Genomic DNA, 20331 nt, shown 5'->3' on the forward strand with positions numbered 1-20331 from the left:
ATCTCGGGTACTCGCAACCCGTCGCGTCGCGTAAAAGAGTCACGGTCGGTCTCGCTCCGCGTGTACTTGGCGCGAGACACTACCGTGTCTCTTGATCACGGTCGGTCTCGCTCCGCGTGTACTTGGCGCGAGACACTACCGTGTCTCTTGATATAGTCATATATGGTTTTATATACTAGTATATTATCATGTGTGATCATGTAAAAGTATATTTATAAGGTCAAAGATAATCATATATGAATATATACTCTATAATGGATCTATCCATATAAATTTGTATAACTGTTATAAATATTCTTCTAATAGTATATTATTTTACTTTACAATATCAAATTAATATAAATTATATTATTTTTAGTTTCAGTTTACACAATTGCGTTTAACTCCGACAAAGTCCATATATTGGCACGCAGTGCCAATTTAAAAAACTGAAACATGTATTTAATAATAATTGATATTGTGAAATATTATTAAGCATCAAGATCCGCTTCGACCGAAAACGGCACTTCTCATTGCTTATATGTTATTTTAAGTTTTCTTTTTCTTCTAATTTTGCATAAGATACTTAATTGACATTTTTTTAATTGACATATTAATTTTTTACTTTCCATGGAAAGGTTGAAGGTTTGGTTGAAGGTCTGTTAATTTCCATGTAAAATTGTAGTATTTTATAAACATCTAAAAAAAGTAAATTTATGTAGATTTTCATGAATTCACGAGTTGTAAAAGACTTAAGAATTTTGTCGTTTTCTGTAGAATCTTGTAGTATTGTATGCAAAATTACAACCATTCACGAATCAGAAATTTATATAGGTAAAAAATTGTACATTTATGTATTTTTCTATTGGACTTTACAACACAGACTATACGAAAATAAAAACATAAGTATTTTGACTTCTGCGAATTAAGAAGTTATTAATAATAGATGAATTTTGGAAGATTTGTGTAAAAACTTGTAACATTTAACTAAAAATTACAAATTTTAATTAGCCATAATTGTAATAAATTTTTTAGCTGTACAAACAAATCGGTATTTGTTAGTATTTGTACGCAGTTGTAGTATTTTATGAGAAACTAAAAACTGAATTAGATTCTAAGTTGCATAGTTTTACGATACGTAAATTGTAGTAGATTTCTTAGTCATTTATAAATAATTGTAGCATTCTACAAGTAAGCAGATGTTTTAATTTTTTAAGATTTTGTTTTTTCTTAAATTTTTAAAATTTGTAGATCTTTGTACTATTTTTTATAAAATTGTAGTTTTTCATAAAATACTATTTGCAATAATTTCTTGATTTGAGAACATTGTAATTTGTGATACTATTTCGTAGATATTTCTACAAAAAAATAACTATTTCTACACAGAGAGAAATGTTTCTTTAGATTTAATAAATTTTCTTAAATCTAAAGAAATTTATGCATTGGAATAGTCCAACCGAATCAGTGTTTAAACTACAAAATGCAATTGTTTGATTTTTCAAAGAATATATATCTTTGTCTTAAATAAAAAAATTGTTTGAAACGAAAAACATATTCTCTTTGCTTTAATAATACTATTGTTTTATTTAAATATCAATGTTTTATAAAAAATGTCTTAAACATTTATTTATTATTTATTTATTTATATATGATATATGTAGTAGTCGGTTGACTGCTACGTATATAAATAAATAAATAATAAATAATTGTCATATCTCCATCACTCGAGTGACCGGTGTGATATTAGATTCCAATGATGTGTACAACTGCGAGTGATAGACGCTTTTACTGTGGGGCCTTATATACGGTCTCTGGTCGAATTTGACTTACGAGTTTAGCAGCCGCCTAGCGGTGAAAACGCTAATTACATTTATTGTAACCAAAGAAAATGTTTTTTTATTGAAACATATTCTTTTAAACAATCGTGTTTGTTTTATTAAACAATATGGTTTAATGTAATAAAACTACAAAATTTCTATTCAACAAAATAATGTTTTACTTAAAGTAAATTTGTTTCTATGAAATAAATATAATCCAAACAAATGGAAATAACGAATGTAAAGAAATATTTCTTTCTGTGTACAAAAAATTAAATATTTCAACAAAAATGTACAAATTTCTATTTCTAGTTAAATTTTGTAGTTATTCATAGAAATTTTTTCCGCTAGGGTAGGGTCAAGTTACCGATAGGAGGCAACTCGGAGTTGCCAAGTGCGATACTTAATCTATTATTCGTTGTGCGCTCACAACACTTAGTAAATTTCCTCATTTTTGTAACTTTCACCTCGTTTCAAGAACCGTAATAAGCCCCCTTACTTATATATTAGATCCCAACTGAAATTTACTTGCAAGTTAGTCTTACCATTATGCGCCGCCTAGCGGCGTCGTTGCGAACTGGCACGGAAAAATGCGCTACCCCATGCATCTTTTTTAATTAAGAATATTTCATAATATTTCAAAAATATTTGAAAAAAGATTATAGAACTGTTTAAAAATAACCGCGTAAAGTACGATAGGGAGGAAAGGCAAAGAGCAATGAAAAACAAGTGGCGCTTGTCGTTGTCAAGGGCGCACTTCCGAATTCTGATTTTCTCAACGAAGAAGACGAAGCGACGATCGTCTCTCGTCACGTCGTTTTCTGCCATTCTGTCCGTACAATTTGAGCTAGCAACACGTTTTGATTAACGTTCTTTTACGTTTTGTAACATTGTGTTAACCAATTAGATTGAGTGATTTTATTGTAAAGGGTCATGTTAACTGCTTTGCGTGCGCTCTCAAATCATCTATTCTTGATTGTGGACGGCGAATTCCAACGAGAGTTGAAGAAAAGAGATTTCCATCGCATAACTACTACGGATCGTTCCAGCCATTTTGTGAGCTCCTCCATACAACGAAAGAGCACCTTCGCCAGCCGTCCATAGGAATAATTGAGAGAAAGGAATGATGCCGACACGACATCATTCAGCCAGCTCCTAGTGCCGACACGATACAAGGAACCACGAGAGATTTTCTCTCTGTCTGTTCGGTTCGACGAACTGTTCATCCTGAACACAGGTATTTAGTAGAGTTTCAATGAAACCCGAGAAGAGTTTGTGATGTAACTCTCTTGGTTTTAGAAACATCGCTCAATCGATCAAGGTTCGAGCCAATTCAATGCAAGACGTCAATATAGAAAGATTTTGTGAGAACAAGACGTTCTTTTCATTATAATTTATGTTAAGTAAAATCATTTAGTTACTTTAACTATAATTTACAATAACTTAACAAACGTTTGTCATTGCTCAATTTAAGGAAATCTTCACTGTAATTCATTTCATCAGAATTTCAGTTAACATCTGTTTAACGCATCTAGCTAAAACATTGTTAAATTCCGTTGATATTGTGCATGTTTTGACGTGATATTTGACATATTATGCATGCTCTGATGTAATATTTAACACATTGTGTATGTTCTGAAGTGATATTTGATATATTGTGCATGTTTTGTTGTGATAATTGTATAATTTTCATGTTTTGATTGTCATGATTTGATTGATCACTTGATATGTTTACATATGTTAAGATATATTCTGATAAACTAAATTAATATTTTGTACATGCTTCTTTAAACAGAACACAAAGATAATAGTTCATTTCTTATAAGTACAATTTAATTCTAGTTCACATTGTCCTTTGAGTTCATGCTTAACCCTCCGTAGTCACACCGGGTCAATTTGACCCGAGCCTCAACTTTGATCGTAAATATCTTGCGCGTAACTTGAAAATTGGCGGGCATGACGTCCTCTAGCTGTAGTTAAAAAAAAATTTTTTTTTTTTAACACAAATTTTTCGCGAATTTTTTTTATATGTTAAAAATTCCTGAGGCCCTTCTTTTTTTATAGCAATCAATTTAGTAATATCGCAAGTGCATTCGAGAATTTTTTCAACACGATCGGTGGATAAATGGTCAAATGGCGAACGGTCAAAGTTCGTCTCGGGTCAAAATGACCCAGAGTGACTTCCTTGTTTGAAAAAATAGGTGTGACTACGGAGGGTTAATTAAAGATTACCATAAAGAAAGATATAGGCTCTCTAGATTAACACAATGTGAATAGGAGAGGCAATTAGAGCCAAGCGCGGTAATCAAAGCGCAAACAATTTATAAAAATAAATATATTTAATTTAATTTTTAATTTAATTTAATTTAATTTATTGCGATGCTTAGTAGTGGATACAGTTAGAGTATAATGAGTGCACGCAAATGGTAAGGCATCAACAAATTGTTGTTTCTATGCCTACCAGTGGAGACAGTGTGAGTTGACATAATACTAAATACTAAATATATAATATAATATAGAAACAATAAATAATACAGAAATAATGGATTCGCTCACGGGATTCGCTCAATACTAAATACTAAATATATAATATAATATAGAAACAATAAATAATACAGAAACAATGGATTCGCTCACGGGAGCAAATTTCAGTCATTAATATATTTGTCGCAGAACTAAAAATACACACGCAGTGAACGCATAGGATATACGTACGCAACACTCGCACATGTGCGCGTTAGCAGACACGACCGTGCAAGCAATCAGCAATGCGCAGGTTGAGATGCAAGTATATATATATTAACGTACGTTTCGACACAATTAACCCTTCGTGTGTAACGTCTTTTTCGGCACCTGTAACGGGTAACGTCGGGTCACTCGTGTCCGACGCCTAAAAAATACTTTAAAGTGTTCTAAAAAAATCTGAAAAAATTCATGTTACCTTATTAACTATCCTATTTTAAGTATCAATCGCTATATTGCCGATTTTTTCATTTGTTTAAACAATATATTTATATAAACAAATAAAAACGTGAAGAATGGACCATTTTTTTCAAAAAATTGTAACTTTGGCAAAAATTAATATATTAAAAAAAAAAAAAGAAATTAAAGTTTAAGAATAGTACTTTAAAGAAAAAAATATTAGAAGTATGTATAAATTAATGGGATGCTTAAGTTTTGAGCATCAAAATCACGTTTTTTGAAAGTACGTAAATAGGTACAAATTACAGTAAAATACACATTTTATTCATTTTTAATCAATTTTATTCATGAAAATGTAATCAATCACAATTATTTATTACAAAATTATAAAAAAGTACAAAAATATGAAAAAATTATATCGAGGCTAAATTATTGTGCACAGTCAAAACATATTATTTATCGATAACTAAGATTAATCTATCAATTCCCAATGAAAGAACATGAATTTTTAGTAAAAAAAAACATCCAAATTAAAATAAACATTTTACTCACCTGCTACTAGGTGCGCAACTAAGTTTCCGGGTTTTTTTTATCAATAAATACAAAAAATGGTTTATTCAAAGTATCGTCCCTCGCTAGCTATACATTTTCGCCATCTCTCTGGCAATACATGAATACCGCGACGATAAAACGACGCGTCTTTGGACCGAAACCATTTATCCAACCAATTTTGCACTTCTTCGAAATTGGTCAAGTGTAGCCCAGCCAAGCCATGCGCCATCGACCGGAACAAGTGCTAATCGAAAGGCGCCAGGTCTGGCGAATACGGCGGGTGCGGTAGCAGATCCCATTTCAGCGTTTTGATGGTGTCCTGGACGCAAATGCTGTTTATTTGGCACAAAACTCGACATCTCCGTTGTTAGAAAAAATATTTTTGCGTTGCGATATGTGTTGGTATAACGACTGGTTATTGTTAACAGATGTCCAAGCTATAACTTCAGACAACTTCAAACATGTAAGTCGAGTACATGTGTTATTGGTGCCATTTATGTGTGAAACCCGGAAACTTAGTTGCGCACCTAATATTTTTAATCAACGTAACGTGTAATGTCGGGTCACTCGTGCACTTTCAAAATTTCGTCTGGCTTTCACAACGGCTGTTTACGCACTAGACCGTCGGCGCTTGGGGAGCTAGTAGCTTAGTAGTATATTTTTTTCAGTATAGTTTGGTCCCGCCCCCCCCCCCCTTCCTTCGAGCTACAGGGGACAGTCACTTTCGCCAGGGCACGAGTGACCCGACGTTACACACGAAGGGTTAAGCATTTATAACATACTAGATTTTTCGCCCGCGCTTCGCGCGGGCTCAAAATCTATTCCCCTCTCCCCAAACTCACTCATTAATTAGGAGCACCTTTGATATTCTTTCTCCTCAAACTCTAACCTACATTTCTTCGAATTTTTTTTTTTTAAATAAAAAATAATAGATAATATAATGGATGCAGATTAGCATATTGTCAAATGTTTCAAAAATGTATAATCCTTTATATTAAAGTCTTTAAATTTTATTTTTGCTCGTGCCTCGCACGCGTTTTCACCCTCCGTTGACCCACCATTATTAACTCTCTTTTATTTTCTTCCATTTCATTTTTTTTTTCGCAATCATCAAAAAATTAGAAAAATTTTGGCACTGGTTTCAAGAAAATCATTCTTAATGAAAAATTATCCATTAATAAAAAATAAACATCCTCCAAAATTAAAAAATTTTGACTCCTATTTCATATATAATTCTTTAAGATTTGGTCAATTAATACCCGAAAAATTAGAAAAATTTTGTAACTGGTTCACAAAAAAATCGGTAACAAAAAATTATACACTTTATAGCAAACCCCAGGAATTCTACCTTTATTTCATATACAATTTTTTGAAATTCGATCAATTAACTCCCGAAAAATTTGAAAAATTTCGTAACCGGTTTCCACAAAAATCGGTAACAAAAATTATCTATAAAAATTATCCATAAAAAAAATTTAGCTTGATATCTCAAAATTTACGGAAATTGGAGCAGAAATCGGAAACCCCTTTATTATTAACAATTTTTCTATAAACTCATCGTAGCCATCTTCAAAAAATTAGAAAATTTTGAAACCAATTTCCAAAAAATCGGTTATGAAAAATTATACACATCTTTGCCATCCCCAAAAAATTAGAAAAATTTGGGCATTGTTTTTAAAAAGTAACGAAAAATTCTTTAAAAAAAATTCAGCTAATATCTCAAAATTTGAGGAAATTAGAACAATCACGTACCTACATTTTTTTAAACAAAATCGAAAATCCCTTTAGAAAAATTGGAAAAACTTCGTAACCGGTTTCAAGACAATCAATTCATTAATAAAAATTAAACTTATCCTCCAACAATTAAAAAAATTTTGACACACGACTCCTATTTCCTATATAATTCTTTAAGATTTGGTCAATTAATTCCCGAAAATTTTCAAAAAATTTGTAACCGGTTCCCAAAAAAAACGGTAACGAAAAATTATACACTTTATAGCATCCCGGAGAAATTCTATCTTTATTTCATATGTAATTCTTTAAGATTCAATATTTTCCGAGAAATTGGAAAAATTTTGTAACCGGTTTCCAAAAAGATCGGTAACGAAAAATAATACACTTTATATCACTCTCCAGAAAATTCTACCTCTACTTCATATACAATTATTTGAGATTCGGTCAATTAATTTCCGAAAAATTGGAAAATTTTCTGATACCGGTTTCCAAAAAGATCGGTAACGAAAAATAATACACTTTATAGCACTCCCCAGAAAATTCTACCTCTACTTCATATACAATTGTTTGAGATTCGGTCAATTAATTTCAAAAAAATTTTCTGATACCAATTTCCCCAAAGATCGGTAACGAAAAATTATACATTTTATGGCAATTCCCGGGAATTTTACCCCCACTTCATATAATTCTTTAAGATTCGGTCAATTAATTTCCGAAAAATTGGAAAAATTTTGTAACCGGCTTCCAAAAAGATCGGTAACGAAAAATTATACACTTTATAGCATTTCCCGGAAAATTCTACCCCTGTTTCATATATAATTCTTTTAATTTGGTCAATTATTTCCCGAAAAATTAGAAAAATCGGTTTCCAGAAAATCGGTAGCAAAAATTGGCCGCGACATTTTCATCCCCGGGAAATTCTACCCCTGTTTCATATACTTTTGGTAAAAATTCGGTCAACTAACGAATGAGTAGTTCGCGTACATACAGACAGACAGACAGACAGACAGACGTGACTTATATATATAGATTTGTATCAATATACCTTAAATAAAGAGAAAACTAAAATTAATTATTACCTCTGTGCCTTCCATCGATCGCTCCAATACAATGAGGAAAATTCCACAGTTCTTCAAAATTTTCCGCTATCTTTTTCCATTTTTGTGTACTTGGTACAGGCATAACTATATCTTTTAATGTTTTCCAAATTTCATTACAAGTTTTATGCACACTTTTAGAAACTGTGTTTGGAGCAACTCTAAAGGCATATCCTACAGGCTTCATGCTATCACCACTGGCTAAATATCTAATATAAATTTCAAGCCTTGTTCGAGAGGGAATTGGTTCCCTTATAACACATTTTTTTTCAATTTTAGGACCCACTAAGACAAACAGTTTATCAAAAATATCCACCTGCATTCTGAAATAATTAAAATACAAGGATAGATCTGTTGTTCTTAACATTGTAACTAAATTGTCACTGTCTCCTTGAAGAAACCGTTGTTCCACAGTATAAACCCTATTCACTCCAACCATGCCTTTCGTGTCCCACGAGTTTCTAACAGTCGTTTGTTCCGGAAAACAAATGATCGTGGGATAATCCCCCCCACTCCTAAAAAAGTTGTTGTGGCAGAGAACCTCAGGTAAAAATTTCAAAGTCCTAGGCTCATTTACTCTCAAAACGGCGAACAATCAAAATCTCGGTGGGACACGAAAGTGCATGGTTGGAGGATTACGTCCGTGTTGTGTGAAAGGTAAATGAGCATTTTTTTTTTTTATAAAAATGTATTTTTGTGTATAATTTAAACGTATTTAAAATATTTTTGTCGTTAAAAAAAAATTTAACATTCCACAGAGGTCTATTATGGCTCAGAGGCAAGTAGAAGAGGTGGGGAGGAGCTACAATTATAAAAAAAAATTATTTTTTTTACATAAAAAATATCTGTCACACTTCAAATTCGCCTTTTCTTATTCAAAAATTCTTTTTCTAGCATTCTTTAAGTCCTTAAGGGCTTACACCTGAGTAAAGTGACCATATTTTGGGAATTTTTTTCTCGGGAAATAATTGCTTTATTCAAAAACTTTTTTTTCTGTTAAAAAGAGCATGTATTCTAGTACGTTTGTGAATTTTTTAATTAAAATTTATTAACAATAAATATTGTTTATTGGCATCAGCGTAAGCCCCGTTTTTTTGCGGTGTTCACCATTTTGGGTTGTCACGTCATCTGGAACAAAAATATGCATTAAATTCCTAATTAGTGATATACAAGACAGTTAGCTACGAACCAAAAAAAAATTTAAAAAAAAAATTCGAAAAATGGCGGCTGTTTGAAATTTGAAGTCGATTTTTGAACTATTTTTTCAAGTTACCAATGCATTTTTTAAACATTTGTAACAAAAAATTTATAAAAGTTTGATTGTAGCTAATTAGACAAAGCATCCAAGAATATCGTGTCCAAATTTCAAAAAGATCTATCGATCCGTTCTCGAGATATCGTGAACACCGTTTTTTAAAACCATGTTTCGAGAAAAACGCGTTTAAAGTTTGAGAAGAGATTTGGATATCATTAATTGTTTATAATGCTATAACTTGAAAACGACTCGTCTTACGAAAAAAATGCAAAAGACAAAAAAGTTTTATTTTGACTCGAAAATATTAGTAATAATTTAAAAAAAAATTTTTTTTTGTTAATTAACAATAAAATTGTTTTAAAAATAATTTTTTTTATAATTTTACCTTTAGTCGGCGATTCCGGGGCCATATAAAAGTCCTTCGATGACGACTTGAGGAGAGGCTTCTCGAAGGACACGAAGTCCTGAGAGGAGAGAGCTATCTCGCGATACCGGCGAAAAAGGCGCGATACCGCTACGCTCCGCTCCGCCCCGCTTCAGTAAAACTTCCGTAACTTCTACAATTCTTCGAATTTCTTAATAATATTTTAACACAATATTTTTGAAACTATATATTTTCAAGAAATGCAATAAAAAAAATCGATTTTTTCAAAATTCTACTCAGGTGTAAGCTCTTAAAGTCCTTCTGTACTATTTAAAAATTACCAAATTTGCGGCGACGAAATTAAGTATTCCTATTTAATTAATAATTATCTCATATTTTTTTTCTCATTTGCACTACTTTTAGCTTTAATTTGCGTTTTGGTTCATTAAGCTTCGTCAATTTGTTCGTGAGTTATGATTTTTTAAGTAAAACGAGTCGTAACGTGTGTTTGTCAACATATAATTGTTGTAAAAAAATATTTAAATAAATGATTTTTCCAAATTTTCTTTACATTGATTTTTAGTCGAAGGTACAAAGATATTATAATAATTTTTGGAGAATTTTTCAAAGTTATTAACATTTTGAAAAACACGTGGAACTCGAAAGTGCATGGTTGGAGGAATAAAGGGGCGGAAAAAACGTTGGAGTGAATAGGGTAAATTGGCCTAACCCATATACTTCTTTCAACTTTCTTTTTCGACATTGTTTCGTACAATATAAAAATTTACGTTAACGTTAATCTCATTTTCTCCTTTCAATAAGGTAACATTGGAGTTTTCACATAAAATTTCATAAAAATTTTAATAGCTTCTTGTAACATTAACATTAATTTATTATCCATTTTTAATTTTTGCTCCAGAATTCTAGACACAGATCAACAATGACGCATACGCAAGATTTTAGTGTGCCCTGTGCACACGATACGGGAAAACGACCAAAAATGCGTTATAGAATATAATAATATAATTTTAAATAAAATTTGTTCAATACTATATCGCAGTAATGCTTATTTCAATTGAAATAGTATATTTGAATAAAATTAACAAATATTACAGTTTTTGTTAAATAATTATGTCTTAAATTATATATTTATTTCCGGCCGGAACGCGTTATTTTCGGGTCTTTCACGCACTATGTGCAAAGGGCACGAAATACATGCGGGATAGAAAAATGCGGAAGAGCGTTGATTGGCTGTTCGAATCACGCATCCTCTCAGTCCCGCATGCTGATTCCCGTATCGTGTGATTTCACCCTTAAGGTCTATCCAGACAAACTTGCATAGGTGCATAACCATCATATGCATAAAGAAACGGATTGGTCTATTTCCTTATGCACATGCATATGGACCAATCAATTCTCTTATGCTTATGTTTATGCGCTATGCAAGTTTGTCTGGATTGACCTTTATGGTGCGATCTCATGGTACGGAACGTATGCGCAATGCGGAATTGGCGAAACGCTCGTGATTGGTTCGACCTCTTTTATGCCCGTATCAGACTATGGATTGGGATTGAGATTGGATTGAAATTTGACCAATCAGAGCTAAGTTTACTAAACTTGAGATCAGTTTTCTCTGTTCTGATTGATTAAATTTCAATCCAATCTCAATCCCAATATTCCCAATCCGTAGTCTGATACGGGCTTTTCGTTCATTCCGCCGACTTTTATCCACAGTTTCCGCACTGGGGCCCGATTCTCTAACGAGAAACGTATGCGCAAACTCTGCTCTAACAGAAAGGCTGCAAATTGATTGGCTATCGCATAGTTTTTAGCCAATAAGCTTGCAGCTTTTCTGTTAGAGCAGAGTTTACGCATACGTTTGTCGTTAGAGAATCGAGCCCCTGATCGTGCGGAAACTGCGGAAGCATATACTTGTGTGCAAGTGTGAAAAGACAAAATGTCAGAATCTCAACAGAGATCCGTAAGAATATTATTAAAAACTATTTAAATTTTAAATAATGTAATTTTGAATTAATAATTTTTGCAATTGGTGACAATTTTGTAGGTTATGAATGGAATTCGTTGTCGAATGTGACAGATGTATATGTATATACATGTGATTCCGATCCGCATTTTGTTTTCTAATGTACCATGCAGCGGAAAATACGAAAGCGTAGTCCGTGCGTGCCAATAATAGGCGATTTTTGGCGATCGTTTGGTATGGTTTGGTACATATACCAAAGTTGCTATTGGTGGTTGCTATTGGTTCTGGTGCAGTTTGGTACCCTTTGGTTGCTTATACCAGAGTCACGCCAAAAATCGTTTAATATACACTGTTCCGATAGTGAGAGTGAAATGATTCCAAATCAATAAGTGTAGCGATCTCGCAAGGCTGAATTCTCATACGGCGATTACGTGATATAACAAAGATGTAATTCAGCGTACGCAAAAGATTTCAAACTTCACGAGTATACAACTATCATGAATCACAATGAAAACACAAAATAAGGTAGCGTCCCCCTCGAACATTTCGTATCTATCGCATATCTAAATCGCGTATCACGGTCAATAATGTGCAAATTAAAAAATCGGAACAAATAATTTTCCAGTAACGCAGAAATAATTCAAATACACAAAAAAAATTACAAACTAAAGAACATTACATATAACAAACAGTAGGTCTTAATTATATTGCCGCGAAATAATTTTACAAATCATTATTATGATACAGATATAATATAGAAGGCAGCAATCCTCGCAGAAAGCTTCAACTCTGATGTCAATATAGACGTCTGACGTCAATTTTTTTTTTATTCAGATAAAAGAAAAACCATGGAGGTAGCCCATATGGTCATAATGGCGAAACCGAAACTAGTTATATGTCACATAAAAAAAAAGGACTATGACTATTAGGTTAACATGAACGCCTCAATAAAAGCGTCCCAAGCAAAAGTTAAACTGCGTAGTATAAACTCGTAAACTCGTAATATAAACTCGAAACTGTGTAAGCGTATGAATGTATGTATAATTGTTCGTGTATGTCCGCGGTGTCTTGAACTCGATAATGCCGTAGGTGCGTTAGGCCCAAGGAACTGCGCGGATCACTTCCCCCTGCGGCCAGACGTCAAATATAAACCAAGTATGTTCCATAAACGCAAGAAAAACTGTAAACACAATCACGTGAGGATGAAATGATTCCAAACCGATAAATATAATAGCGATCACGCAAGACTGATCCTCATACGGCGATCACGTGATATAACAACGTAGAAATAGTTCAAATTACGCAATAGATATCAAATTTCACGAGTATATAACTATCCTGAATCGTAATGAAAACACAAAATATACATAACAAATACGATCAAAACGCTTGGTCAAAATCCAAAGCGTCCCCCTCGAGCAGGGACGCCTAAGAGATCGACCAGTAGAGTATACTCATTATAAGTAATCCTCATACAGCGATCACGTGATATAACGCAGATAAAAATTCAAAGTACACAAAAGATTTCAGATTACAAGAGTAAATAACTATCTTGAATTATAAAGAAAACAAAAAATATACATAACAAAAACGATCAAAACGCTTGGTCAAAATCCAAAGCGTCCCCCTCGAGCAAGGGCGCCCAAGAGATCGACCAACTCTCCTTCTAGGCCATAAAATAACAGCGCAGGTTAACCTGTAATCACACGATCTCAAGGGAATTCCTATCCAAAAAGTATGATAACGATCTCTCATACAAATCATGTAAGCAGTGTAGTTAATGTAATCTATATCTATAAAGGAAGATGTCCTGACTGACTGACTGACTGACTGACTCATCAACGCCCAGGCCAAACCCCTGAACCTAGAGACTTGAAATTTGGAGGGTGTATTCCTCTCATGACGTAAGCATCCACTAAAAAAGGATTTTTAGAAATTCCACCCCTAAGGGGGTGAAAAGGGGTAAAATGTGTTTTTTTCACGATTATTCTGACTGACTGACTGACTGACTGACTCATCAACGCCCAGCCCAAACCCCTGAACCGAATTTTTACCAAAAGTATATGAAATAGGGGTAGAATTTTCCGGGGAGTGCCCTATGTGTATAGTTTTTTGTTACCGATTTTCTGGAAACCGATTTTTTTAATTTTTCTTATTTTTCGAAAAATAATTGATTAAATCTCAACAAATTATAGATCAAACAGGGGTAGAATTTTCCGAGGAGTACTATGAAGTGTATAATTTTTCGTTACAGATCTTTTGGAAGCCGGTATCGAAATTTTTTCAAATAATTTTTACCAAAAGTATATGAAATAGGGGTAGAATTTTCCGGGGAGTGCCACTATGTGTATAGTTTTTTGTTACCGATTTTCTGGAAACCGGTTTTTCTAATTTTTCTAATTTTTCGGGAAATAATTTACCGAATTTCAAAGAATTGTAGATCAAACAGGGGTAGAATTTTCCGGGAAGTGCTATGAAGTGTATAATTTTTCGTTACCGATCTTTTGGAAGCCGGTATCGAAATTTTTTCAATCTTTCGGGAATTAATTGACCGAATCTGAAAGAATTGTATATAAAGTAGGGGTAAAATTTTACGGCAAGCGCCATAATGTGTACAGTTTTTGTTACCGATCTTTTTGGAAACCGGTTTTTTTAATTCTTTCAATTTTTCGGGAAATAATTGATTAAATGTCAAAGAATTATACATGAAGTAGGGGTAGAATTTCCCGGGGAGTGCTATAAAGTGTACTATTTTTTATTACCGATCTTTTTAAAAACCGGTTCCGAATGACCGAATCTCAAAGAATTGTACATAAAGTAGGGGTTGAATTTCCCAGGAAGTGCTATGAAGTATATAATTTTTTGTTATCGATCTTTTTAGAAAGCGGTTATTACACGAGTCCGGGAGTGCGCGGCGCGAACGCGAGTGATTGTGCGATAGCGAAGCGCAGCGCAACATTTTGAAGTGTATAATTTTTCGTTGCCGATCTTTTGGAAGCCGGTATCGAAATTTTTTCAATTTTTCGGGAATTAATTGACCGAATCTGAAAGAATTGTATATGAAGTAGGGGTAGAATGTTACGGCGAGCGCCATAATGTGTACAGTTTTTGTTACCGATCTTTTTGAAAACCGGTTTTTTTAATTCTTTCAATTTTTCGGGAAATAATTGATTAAATGTCAAAGAATTATATATGAAATAGGGGTAGAATTTCCCGGGGAGTGCTATAAAGTGTACTATTTTTTATTACCGATTTTTTTAAAAACCGGTTCCGAATGACCGAATCTCAAAGAATTGTACATAAAGTAGGGGTTGAATTTCCTGGGGAGTGCTATCAAGTATATAATTTTTTGTTATTGATCTTTTTGGAAAACGGTATCAGAAGTTTGACGAATTTTCGGGAAATAATTAATCGAATTTTAAAGAATTGTATTTAGAGAAAGAGAGAGAGAGAGGGGGGGGAGGGAGAGGGAAAGGGGGGAGAGGGAGAGGGAAAGGGGGGAGAGGGAGAGGGAGAGGGAGAGAGAGAGAGAGAGAGAGAGAGAGAGAGAGAGAGAGAGAGAGAGAGAGAGAGAGAGAGAGAGAGAGAGAGAGAGAGAGAGAGAGAGAGAGAGAGAGAGAGAGAGAGAGAGAGAGAGAGAGAGAGAGAGAGAGAGAGAGACTATTTGCGTGTCTGATTACATATGTCCTCCGGGGCGAAGCCCGGGTAACCAGCTAGTACAGATATATATGTAGAATAAAACTCCAGACACGAAACAAATAAGTGTTCTCGCGCGCGTGATCCGCAGAAGACAATCACATGTTAAAATATAAAAATAACCGATATTTGAACTCAATTGATCATAGAAAACCTATCTTAGTGAGAGAAGATCATTCAGTCCCGAAGCACAAAGATAAAGTTACTCTTCACAATATGTTCAGTAAAGATACTCGTATTATTCGTGTCCTCTTCAGCGTTAAAAGTTACATAAAGTCAAATACGAAGATTAACAAGGATAATCAAAAAGAAGTCGAGTATAAGGCGTAGTCAATGGTTTGAATTTACAGACCGATGCGGAGGGTTTATCGGACGCGTATTTAAATGTGATCGAGAGACTGTCTAAAATTTAGAACGACTTTATGCGAGAGTTTATCCCCTCCTCTGGTTTATACACCAGTCTCTATTATGTTAACCTTCCCACCTATGCCTCACTCATTCGCGACGTTTCGAACCGTGAAGTTTGTTGTTACAATGCGATATTCCGGTCTGCAATTGCTCTGTAAGTAAATCCATTAGTCATCTGATTTTAACATAGATAATTTACGCCTTTACCACATTGCGACTCCGTTTGATGGTACAGGTAGGGCTTTCGAATCTTTCTTACCCACCTGGTCTTTCAACCTGGCGAGATTATTTCTAAGATGCGAGAGATGTGGAGCGAGTGCTTACCGGCGTATCTGGAATTTCGGCAACGGTACATCCATAGGATTTCAATCCTTGTTTTTTTTTTAATTTTGACTGCGTCTTTTATACTTTGTTCGTCTACTAACTACGCCTTATACTCGACTTCTTTTTGATTATCCTTGTTAATCTTTGTATTTGACTTTATGTAACTTTTAACGCTGAAGAGGACACGAATAATGTGTCGAAACGTACGTTAATATATATATATTTATTTTTATAAATTGTTTGCGTTTTGATTACTGCGCTTGGCTCTAATTGCCTCTCCTATTCACATTGTGTAAAGATTACCATTTTCTTTAAATTCAAGTTATTTATAATTTAATAGCTTACATTGTTCAATATACTGTGATAATACTTCATTTCGTTGATTCATTCTTTTATAGTTTAATGTAATTAATAACTCAGAGATAAACAAGAACTTCATCTTCTTCTTATCATAATATATCTGTTTGAATTTATTTATGCTATATATATTTGATTATGTATAATTTTAAACGTTGATAACTCAAGCTGTATTTTACTTACTCATTTATAAAAAGAGTGTTTGAACAATTATAAACGAATTATTGATCTCAATTGGTATTGCTTTCTTCCTTTCTCGTACAGTTCAATACAGAGCCCTTTAACAAGAACCAATAATATTTTTAAATATTTTGGAACAAGATTATAAAACATTAAATATGTAGAATTAAATTAATATTTCAAAAATACGATTTTGTAACTATTTTAAAATATTCCTAAAATTATTTTAAAATATATCTTGTAATATTTTTATAGAAATATTTAGAAATATTTTTTGAAAACATTTAATTTGTGCTGTATGGGATTATATAGTGTTTTGAAAACGTTTTGACAGAGGAAAATGTATGCAATAAAAAATGGGATATTCTATTTAAGGAAACATATGGATCACATTGACCTGGCCTTGAAAAAATCGCTCAAAGTCAATTCCATATTTTTATCATCTGTCCCCCTTAATATCCTACAACTTGTATCTAAAACATTTTTCCATATCTAAAGCTGTTTTTGAGATCCAGGGGGCTGGGTCAGACTTTAGAGATACTTTTAACCTTAGACCTAGGATAAGATAGACGGAGCGTAAGCCTGCGGGGTAGGTGATAGCGCGGGAGGGGAAATAGACCCAAATTTCGGCAAAATTCGGTTAGACTCGGAAACATTCGGACGCTCGACCGACTCGACAGCACACGGATGTGCCTTCGCGCTTTGGTGTGCGTTGGCAGCATGTGGAGGAGATGCGCTGGAATGCGCTGTTTGTTCGATTACACATTTGACATATTTCTCCGGACGGTGGATACCATAACCTAGAATACAGAAGCGTATCATGGAAATGAAGTGCTTAATTGGCATTTAGTGTACAGATTTCGTATTAATTGCGACGGATATGACAACTACACAATCTACTATAGTTATGAAAAGCGGTAAGATGTTTATCTGCACGTTTTACATTACCACGAAACCCTCATCATTGGAGTTGCCGTCGTAACAATTAAATAATAATCACAATGATTCTGACAAATTATGCAGATATAGAATTATTTATTATGCAAATCATTACGAATTATTATATTATTTTTTAACAAACGTTTCTTGAATGAACAGATGAACATAAAATCCACAAGATCTCTGACAAACTTGTCTTGGCAATATTCAGAGAATCAGGCAATACAATACAGTTTTCGGAATACATTGAGAAGAATATTCAGCTGTACAAGATGCGAAATGGCTACGAATTGTCCCCCAAAGCTGCGGCTTGTTTCAAAAGGAGAAATCTTATAGCCGATTATCTTAGAAACAGGACTCCATACTTTGTCAATATGCTACTGACCATATGATAACAATTCAGGACCAGAATTATACATTATATCGATTACTTATCGTCCTGCGTGAAAGTTCCTTACGCGACTCACGGATATGGCGGGATGTTCTCCACATCTGTTTTAGACAGATATCACAAATATGGTGAGGCATTGACAAGACAGCGAACAAATTAATAGAATACAGCTGAAAGATATTAAATAGAAACGTTTCTTGTAGATTGTATCGAAGAAGAGGCATATGCATTATTGAAGAAATGCGTTCGAGACATTCAGAAGCGATTAATCGTTAATTTGCCAAATTTCAAAGTTTAAAAGATATCTAAGCATGGGATTAAAGATAAGCAGCCAATTACAGCTAAGAACTTTGTTGTGGAAAGTGTTGTTAAAGAATAAAAGAAACATTCACTTTATATCTTTTCGTAGGAAAAATATTTCTAAGAAAATGGATACACTAATCAGGAAAGGGAAGGATAAATTGGAGATCAAGAGATGCACTGATGTCGTTTATAAACTCGACTGTTCTGATTGCAATGCATGCTATATCGGACAAACGAAGCGACATTTAGAAACGCGTATAAAAGAGCATCGCGCAGATATCAAAAAACCCCCCAACCAACATTCGGTCGTCAGTAAGCATAGAACAGATTGCGACCATAATTTCAAATGGCAGGATGTTACAATCTTACACAAAGAACAAAATTTAAAAAAACGTGAAATTTCTGAAATGCTATTTATTAAAAAACATAAAGGGGCAATCAACTCACAGAAAGACACTGAAAACCTACCATTGGTCTATGATCGAATAATTTCTTCACTTTAAGTTCTCCTTCTATGTTTACTGTATTTTGCGATAATGTATCACTTTAAGTTCTCCTTCTATGTTTACTGTATTTTGCGATAATGTATCATTAGTTTTTCGGCCTTCACATGAGACCGTCGTATTTTTCCGACCCGCCACGAATTTTATATAATTGACGCACAATGATCCATGTAAGTCCTATTTACCGATATTATCGTAAATCCGTTCAACGCGTAATGTTGTTTAATTTTTAATTTTTAAATTTCTTATATATTCATTCATTCTCTCATTCCAGCATTGTTAAAATAACTTGAAAAGGACCCAAATTAGTGGTCGAAACGTCGTTGTGATATACTTAATAAAACTTGCCAGTCAGGCCGTTTAACTATACCGAATTAAAAATATTTCCATTATAGGAATAAATGATCTAATTGTAATTTGATAATAAAAATATCAGTGATTATAATTGCATGGTTGTAATTACGGTAAATATGCAGAATTTGCATATTTATTTTTTATTTGCAGAATTTGACGTTCGCGATCGTCATATGCGACAACTTCAATTAATGATTATAATTATAATTATGTCTATATTATATCTTTTTTAAATTTAATTTTTAATTTTTTTATAATTATAATTGTCTATATTATATCTTTTTTTTATTTAGAAAGTGCTCTACTAAGCAGCGGAAAATTGAAAAGAAGTTGAGCAAGTTATTAAAACTTGGCTGAGACGTGCAAAAGAAAGGGCAGGCAAAGAAGCAAAATAAAATAAAACATATTCTTTATTGTAAACATTTGCATTTGCACATGCAATTTGTGAATTTATTTTATTTTTGCTCATTTTGAATCATTTTTGTTTTTAAACAATGCAAAAGTGTGAATTTGGAGTAAAATTTCTAGAAAATCTGAGAATTTTTTTACAAAATTTGAGTAAACGCCCTTATTGAAATTTCAACATTAGTTTTTATAAATATTTTGTACAAATTGCTGTTTTCTTTAATTAATTTGCAATACGTGTGTGCAATACGTTTAACAATGTGCATGTGTATGTGTGTGTGGATACATACATATATGTATATATTTTATATAATTTTTAAAATAAATATATTATTTTAAAATATTTATATATATTTCATTGTTTTTACCCTTTTAATGTAAATTACAATTCTGGATGTTTCCTTTTATCATGTCCATAGGACGTCCATCGGATATCCTGGACATGTTTTAGGGATATAAGCATGTCCACTAATTTCACAATAGACGTCCGTAAAATGTCCAAAGGACGTTAAATGGAAGGCCTATGAACATTCTCAATATCCTTAAAGGACGTCTTATGGATGTCCTCGGATATCCGTGTGCTGTCTGGGCAAATAGGAGGGGAGCCCCTTCCCCCGCATAATAAAACTAATCAAACTCCCAGCGTGATAACTAATAACTGCTTGAATCAAGACGCTTGGTTATTCCACACGATTGACCAGTCATTCCGCAGAATTGACCAGTCAATACTAAAACTGCCGCGGGCTTTGACCATAATATATTTTATA

At 33.3% G+C, this 20331-nt stretch overlaps 1 pseudogene; it reads left to right on the forward strand.

Annotated features, from left to right (window-relative positions):
• Positions 1-17254: 17254 nt before the first annotated feature.
• On the forward strand, positions 17255-19910 carry LOC139814039 (proteasome subunit beta type-2-like; annotated as a pseudogene).
• The last annotated feature ends 421 nt before the right edge of the window (positions 19911-20331 follow it).

The sequence above is a fragment of the Temnothorax longispinosus genome, chromosome 6 (genome assembly GCF_030848805.1).
Source record: "Temnothorax longispinosus isolate EJ_2023e chromosome 6, Tlon_JGU_v1, whole genome shotgun sequence".
NCBI lineage: Eukaryota > Metazoa > Arthropoda > Insecta > Hymenoptera > Formicidae > Temnothorax > Temnothorax longispinosus.